Source organism: Gadus macrocephalus, chromosome 9 (genome assembly GCF_031168955.1).
Source record: "Gadus macrocephalus chromosome 9, ASM3116895v1".
NCBI lineage: Eukaryota > Metazoa > Chordata > Actinopteri > Gadiformes > Gadidae > Gadus > Gadus macrocephalus.
The window spans coordinates 13,847,359-13,855,417 of NC_082390.1; the positions used below are offsets into that span (position 1 = coordinate 13,847,359).

General features: G+C 44.1%; 1 protein-coding gene across 1 annotated transcript in view; it reads right to left on the reverse strand.

Moving 5' to 3' along the window:
* Positions 1 to 8,059, reverse strand: part of necab2 (N-terminal EF-hand calcium binding protein 2) — a 46,036-nt gene that overhangs the window by 33,126 nt on the left and 4,851 nt on the right. The window lies entirely within an intron of this gene.

Genomic DNA, 8,059 nt, shown 5'->3' on the forward strand with positions numbered 1-8,059 from the left:
CCACCACAACACACACACACACACACACACACACACAAAGTAACCCCACTCATCACACATCCCGGCTCCCCATCAATCCAAGGCGTGGTTCAGCAAGGAAGCAACTCAGAGTCACATCCTTTATGATATAATATTATATAATGATCACATTGAGCCTCAGTGGTGTGCATTTCCTTCAAAAGGTGGAATTTGGCGGTGCATTTGGTTACACACTGCTCTGCTATTTATTGGATACACGTTGAGCTATTAGCACAATTTAAGCCAAGAAGCGCTGTCATTCTTCATCTCCGCCACGGCTCGCTTCTGCTTTTTTCTCCAGATGAGAGTGTTTTGATGTGCCGGGAAGCGCCCCTGCTTCTCTCCTATCATGAACTACCTTCAGAAACCCCCCACCACCCACACACACACCACACACACACACAGGTTTGGCACATCAACCAATTAAAATGGTTATCCTAGCAACCGGAGTCAATATGTCTCTTAGCAACACTGCTTTTTCAAAACACAGAAAATGATATCAAAGAGGTGCACCGCTTGTAACATGCTTCCAACATTCCTAACTGGGTTTCCCAAACATTCACACCAGGCTTCCGAACATTCATAACTGGTTTCCCTTCCATCTCTCATAATGAACTTAGCTCCACATATGTGGCCTCTCTCTCCTCCGTCTCTCACACTCACTCTCTTTCTCTCTCTCTTTCTCTCTTCCATCCCCCTCCTCTCTCTCTCTCTCTCTCCTCTCTCTCGCTCTCTCTCTCTCCTCTCGCTCTCTCTCTCTCTCTCTCTCTCTTCTCTCTTGTCTATCTATCTCTCTGGGCTTTCTCTATTTCCAACTCTATCCCTCCCACTCACCCTCTCTCTCGCTCCATCTCTCTGTCCCCCACTCTTTTTTTTCTGCCTCTGCCTCTGTGTCTTCTGCCTCTGTCTCTCTGTCTCTGTGTCTGTGTCGGTCTCTGTCTCTCTGTCTCTGTCTCGGTCTCGGTCTCTCTGTCGCTGCGTCTGTGTCTCTGTCTCTCACTTTAATTGAATACAATTCAGTTGGATTTATTAGCAGGACATAGATGCAATATGATGCAAAAGCAAAGCAACACATTAGTTAATAGATCAATCAATGCGTCGATACTAAATGAATCCCTCCTCTGTTTCTCTCTCTCTGCCTCTATGTCACTGCAGTGGTTCTCTGGTTCTGCTGTGTGCTATCCACACAGAGAGCCATGCATTCATGCTTGCACATTTTCAGATGGCCAACTGTCACATGAGGGCCCTCGAGCACATGCTGCTGATTACCCATGAGATCCGTGCAACGGGGTCCACTGATTGGCCAGGGGTTCTATGGAAAGGAGAGGCAGGTAAAAGGTGTTTCTTAAGTATCATATTTCCTATCTCACACAGTAACCTTCCACTGGAGGATCCACAAGGGGCTTACTTCAGCAGAAAAGACGGGATAATCCTGAGAGGAAAGCCTCTCTTTCCTTCTTTCTCTACCCTCACCTCTTGACTCTATCCCTTGATCTCTTTAAAACTCTGTGTCCAGACCGGTTAAGCCCCAACATCACCCTCTTTTTTCTCTGGCTCTCTCTTTACTTTTCTCCTCTCTCATGTTTTCATCCCTCCGAGGCTTTTTTTACTCTCTCTCTCTCTCTCTCTCTCTCTCTCTCTCTCTCTCTCTCCCTCCCCCCCCCACTCTCCCCCCCCCCCCACCCCTCTCTCTCTCCTCTCCTCCTCTCTCTCTCTCTCTCTCTCTCTCTCTCTCTCTCTCTCTCTCTCTCTCTCGCCCCCCCCCCCCCCCCTCTCTCTCTCTCTCTCTCTCTCTCTCTCTCTCCCCCCCCCCCCCCTCTCTCTCTCTCTCTCTCTCTCTCTCTCTCTCTCGCTCTCTCCCACTTTACCTTTATTGAATGTGTCTCATTTAAATTCAGTGCTTCTAAATATAAATTGTGCAGCCTAGCAATCAAAAATTCCAAATCATCTAAATCGTCTCTATTATTTATATCGTTGTTATATAGCTGTATCGGAAAATAATCAACCGTCATTCATCGGAAAATGTTCATTACAATTTATTTTGTTAAGAGTATAATCCCGCCGGTAGCTGGACAGAACAGGCGTCCGAGGACAAAAGAACACAAGAGAATGAATTCAATCAATTTGTTTGGATGCAAGAGGCTCCAGTCTCTATAATAACCCCCCCCCCCCCACCCCCGCCCAGCAAGCATCAATCTATGGGCAAGGTTGCAGGTTTACCTCAAGTTCTGTAGGCATGAGACATCCAGAAACCATTTACTTCAGTGCAGAAGAAAAACATGTGAGTGAAATGGCAAGGAGATGTATTAAATCTGCCCCGTTTCTCCCGTCAGTCTTGACTTGGGGAAAAAAAAAGATCAAGTTGATGAATAATCGAACGTGTCTTATCGTTAGCCCTTCTCCACAAATCGACTTCACATTGGACAGCTTATTCCTGTTTCCATTCCGTCTTTGGTTAAGTAGTTGACTACCAATTAACTACGATCAGAGATTTACGATATCGTTCCACTTGCTGTGGACCAAATAGACACACCTTGAGACAAAATGTCTAATTTGAAAGAAAACAACAAATGGGATGAAGGCAGACCATACACTGATGTTTAATGGTATAAGTGTCAAGGACATCTCATTTTGTTTTTTAATGTGTTGTTAACATCTCCCAGATGTTCACAGCTCCCCAATTAAATCCAGATTTCATCTAGATAAATAAACAAAACACTAAACAGGGCCTTCTTACGGTCCAATGGAAGGTGGTCATTTTTCCTATGAGCTGACCGTGTGTATCACCACGATAACACAGAAGACTGCAGACTGAAACGTGATCCAATTACAGCGCCGTAGTGGAGCCGTGATGGCGGAGGTCTTTCCTGGCTCTGGAGCTGCTGAACCACAGGCTGCCTCCCTGGGCACGGCTGACGGAAGTGTAAGAAGAGACGCGGAGCAGCGCTGTAGCTGCCGCGAGAAGGGAGGGCCATCCTTCACTAATGGTATTATATATTATTATATATTATTATAAATTGGAGAGTGTGGTTTCGATTTTTGTTTTTGTTATCATATCAAGTTCCTTTTTTTTTGGTGGGGGGGGGGGGGGGGGGGGGGGGGTAATTAAGTAATCGTCAAGGCTGTCTCATTGTTAAGTATTTCGGGACATGTGCAATGGATTGGAAACATTTGTTTTCCATTCCAGAAGCGACCACTTTACAAGATTTATGGAGAGAAGTAGAACGGGGTTATGTTTATACAAGAGGCATCAAACTAGAAGCTGTAAGCTGTGATACGGGTAATTGGAGGTATTCGGCTATTATTAACTGGGTTATTTTCATAGCATCGTTGTATTATTCTAATGATTTGCGAATGGATTTGGTTTGGGCGTGGGAGGATCTGGCAGTCTTGATTGATCCGACTATTGACTCACTGGTGCAGGGCTCGTTGAGGGGGGCAGAGTCGTGAACGGGCAGAAAAAAAAACGGCCCTTGGCTGGAAGCCAAGGGCGATTAGCACACACTGAACACGCCTTCAATCAGCGTGGCATTGTACAGGTATTAGCAAACCATACCCCTTAGCCATTCGTCCTTGGCCATATACTGGGAAGGTGACGATAAGCTAATAGAACGCCATCCATATCGTCCCCCCATACATGGGGGGACGATATGGATGGAACTGCATGAAACTGATGCCCTGCATGCACAGCACTCTAACATTTCCATATGCCGCCGTCACTCCTCAGTGAGGGAGTGAGTCAGTGTGTGTGTGTGTGTGTGTGTGTGTGTGTGTGTGTGTGTGTGTGTGTGTGTGTGTGTGTGTGTGTGTGTGTGTGTGGTGTGTGTGTGTGTGTGTGTGTGTGTGTGTGTGTGTGTGTGTGTGTGTGTGTTTCATGTTGCTGCTTCAAGTCTCGCGGCTGTGATCTGTTTCTTTGCGATCCATTTTTCGTCTTCTGGCTACCCTTCTTTTCTGTCATGTCTCTCATCACTCTTTCACTCCTCCATCTCTTCTGTGTTTTCATCATTTCTACATTCACCTTCACATTATTGCTATCCTCCTCAACTTCCTCTGCCCACCCCCAACCCACGTCTTCCTCTCCCACTGAAGAGTAAAGGTTGCCTCACCAGCCTCTCCATCACCTCCACTATAGGTTAGAGGTTCTCTCTGTTCTTGAAGATATTGCATTGAGGATAGAAACGGCAGAGGATTAAAGGAAATGGAACAAAGGGAGTGGGAGCTGGACCATAGTTGGGTATTTCATGGAGAATATACAATCATTAAAAATACTGAAAGTAGAAGTACTCGTTTTGACAGCAGCAACAGGTCCCTCTTTGTGACCCGTCTTTCTGATCAGAAGACACGTTCCACTCCTACTCATAGAGCAGTACATCAAAGTGTTAGGTGGCTAATGGTCTCCCTGAACCGATTCAGGGGTCAGATAAGTGCATAAAGTAAAGTCTGAAAACTCAAAATCCAAGTAGCTAGGTGTTTTACCTAGCAAAGTATTCAAGCACTCAGGAAATTGTTTTGCAGGAGTGTTATTGTTATTTTGTGTTATTTTGACTGTCAATCATGCGCTGCTGAGTGAATGTGCATTAATAAGTCATTAATGGATGCGGCTCATCAAAGACACTTAATGCAAAACAAACAGAACCGAAATGGCGTTTAATCAATTCCTCTCTAATTCTCTTTTTTGTTTTCACACAAACCCTCCCTTACCCGCCCCCCACTCGCTTTAGAGCCAAATAAAAGTGTTTTCAGAGAACAGCTCTGGTGCTGGCGTTACACAAACAGCTCTATGAGAAACAGAAAAATACAAAGAGGGTTCTGCTATCGCATGCTAGTCCGTCCGTCTGTCTGTTTTAACTTGTGTGTTGGCAGACTGAATGGTCGGCGGCAGTTGCCTTAGATCACGGCTACAAGTGAGAAAAGTCTGGGAAACAAGCGAATCTGCTGTGCCAAATGGGAAACTCTCCCCAACACTCGCATAGAAACTTTAGCCCCTGGTGCCATGTGGATGAAAGAGAAAATGTAATTTGCTTATTTATATTTAATTTTAAATACTACATTATTTAAAGCTATGGATTTTTTATAATTTCTATTTGGAATCAACATCCTGGACTCACAGTGTGTATTTTTTTTTATATACAAACATATACATCTTTAAATGTATATCTATATATTTTTTCAATCATTGTCATATGAAGACTTGCCGTCTGATCCCTTGTCAACCATTCTGAGGTGTTTCCATGGAAACTATCCCATAGTGTGTGGTCGTTGTGGTGATCATCCAAATGGTACACTTCAGCGAGTCTTCAGATAATGGAAAGATGGCAGGAAATGAGCCCATCGGCAAAAAACGGAATTGGATTTGACAATTTCCGTTCTGAATTATCCTCAGACCATGGAAACCAAAATTGACATGATTCCGCAATTACTTCTGTCATATTTTTGGTTTTCATGAATTAAAACTAATTCTGTGCTTTCTTCCTTCCACACAAAGCAGGGAGAGTCAAAGGAGAGCTCTGTGATAACAAACACAAAGGAGCTTTATTCAGAAAACACCTCAGTTGAGATCAATACAGAATATGTCAGCGTTCCTTCAAAGTGTTTTACTTTAACCTATTCTAATTGGAAATTCATTTGAGAAAAGGCTATTTGTTCCTGGCGAAATTTCAAAATGCTACAGGCTATGTTGATCCCGGCGAAATTTCCAAATGCTTTTTCTACGTTCAGATATACCCATATACTATAGACTATTGCACAAATACTAATTTAAAGTAGTTTACAAATTATACTTCATTTTGTGCCTGTGAACTATGGGCTTCAATCATAACTTTGTCTTTCTTTATGGAAATCCTAAATGATTCTGCCCAAAGCGGGTTCAAGATGAGCTGCAGTCTCCTCATGCATTACAAGATGAGCTGCAGTCTCCTCAATGCATTACAAGATGAGCTGCAGTCTCCTCAATGCATTACAAGATGAGCATCAGTCTCCTCAATGCATTACAAGATGAGCAACAGTCTCTTTAACGCATTACAATAGCAATCACTGCTCATTTCCAGATGACTTGACAGGGATCAGATGTCGCCTAGCTTTTAATCGCCATGTTATTTCCTTTATGAGGCTCTGTTCATTTCCAAAAATACAGAAGCAGCGATCACTGTTCCCTCCTCACCCCTAGTAATTCATATATCTGCTTTTCTGCCTAAGGTCAAAAGGAATATTACATTTGCAAGAAATATTGGCACAGCATTAGATAGTTTAATTCTTGAAAATGTGGATAACGAAGGATGAGTAGTGTATTCCATTGTCGTTAAAGGTCTAAGCCGTTGCAACTGGGATTGTTCACATAACACCATTACCTCAAGTGAACAGTTTTTGAAAATTGTAATCATTTAAATTGTATTTATTAACTTTGAAATATATACACATGGTGCAATATAATATATAAACTGTCGTCTTGTTTATTAAAGACGTAGGGACTTTAACCAATTAGATTTGATCAAATGGATAGATGCATCATCGTATTATAATATGCTACCATGATATTCTGTTCTGTTTTGTATTTATTTTTAATTATATTGTGATAAGAAGGGAAATATGACATGATCAATCAAGGAAAACTTGACAACCACTTGAACTAAGTGCTCCTGTAATCTTTCATTTGTAGTTCCAGTGAACAAGCAATAACTAGAGTATTTTTTGCATACTGATTTTTGTACATTATTCTCAGAGTCGACCCGCCCTCCCACTTACCCCCTCTCCATCTTCCTTGCCTGGTAGTCTAGGAAGACAGATGGCTAACTCCTTCAAAGTGGACCCTGGCGCCACCAGAAAATCTAACGTTGTGGTCGCATCTCTATCATAGGTCAGTGAGACCTTAAGGTCCATTCTGTGTGTGATTACTGGGAGATGAACAAGTGTAAGCTTTACCTGGTACTACTTCAGCACATCATGATTCAAACCACACATTAGCACCTTCCTTTCTCTCCGGTTCTCCATCCCGGTTAAGTTTGTTGTGAATAGAATGCTATGTAGGCTAACGTAACAAAAAATATATGTGATGCTCTCCCCATAGAAAGTAATGCGGGTTGTTACAAAGCATTGCCTAGCTTGTACAGACAGCATGCGTCACTGATGCTCACTGATGTGCGTTGGCCTTTAAACTAGAGTGGACAGTGCATCTGGGTCACAGTCTCTTCCAGACCATCTCCCCACACCCCTGGAACTAGTGACAACTAGGTGCGACAGCTAGGTCACCCATTTACCCCTGGTCTCCACCGGCAAGACCAACATAGGGGGTGTGTGTATGCATACATGCTTACACACATACAAACACACGTACATTCATGCACACACACATACCAACATATTCACACACACACACCGCACCGCGCACACACCCACACACACACACACACAGAAACCACTCACACAGCGACCCACTTTGGGGTACAACACCGAACTGGGTTATGAATTGATTATTCATGCGCGTGTCGACGGCCCGTGTAACTACTGTACAGCCAGGCCCTGTCCTGAGGGTGAGCCCCCTCTCCCCCGCCCCCCTCTTCTGGATGTGTTCATGCAGTCTGTGGTTCAATGAATTTCCAGGGAGGGGCACCGGTGGACCACCAGGTGTTTCAACGCTCTCATTTATTCATTCCGCTGATGAATACATTAACACAAGCAGAGCCACGAGCATCAGGGCCGTAATCGGTACAGACGATCATTCCCTCTGTACCCACAATGCAATGGGCTAGCCACAGGCGGGATGCTTTTGCTTGTAAATGGAGGTGTTTTTTTCAAAGGAGGAGCTCTGCGTTCTGCAGTCCACACCTTCATTCAGCTTGTTCGTTGGACAGCAATAGGATCACTGGGGGGGGAGGGGGGGGGGGGGGGGGGGGGGGGCGATGGAGTGAGATACAACAGAGAGGACTGGACTAATTGATTATAAAAATGACTGCTTATTGTGTTTGTGTGTGTGTGTGTGTGTGTGTGTGTGTGTGTGTGGTGTGTGTGTGTGTGTGTGTGTGTGTGTGTGTGTGTGTGTGTGCGT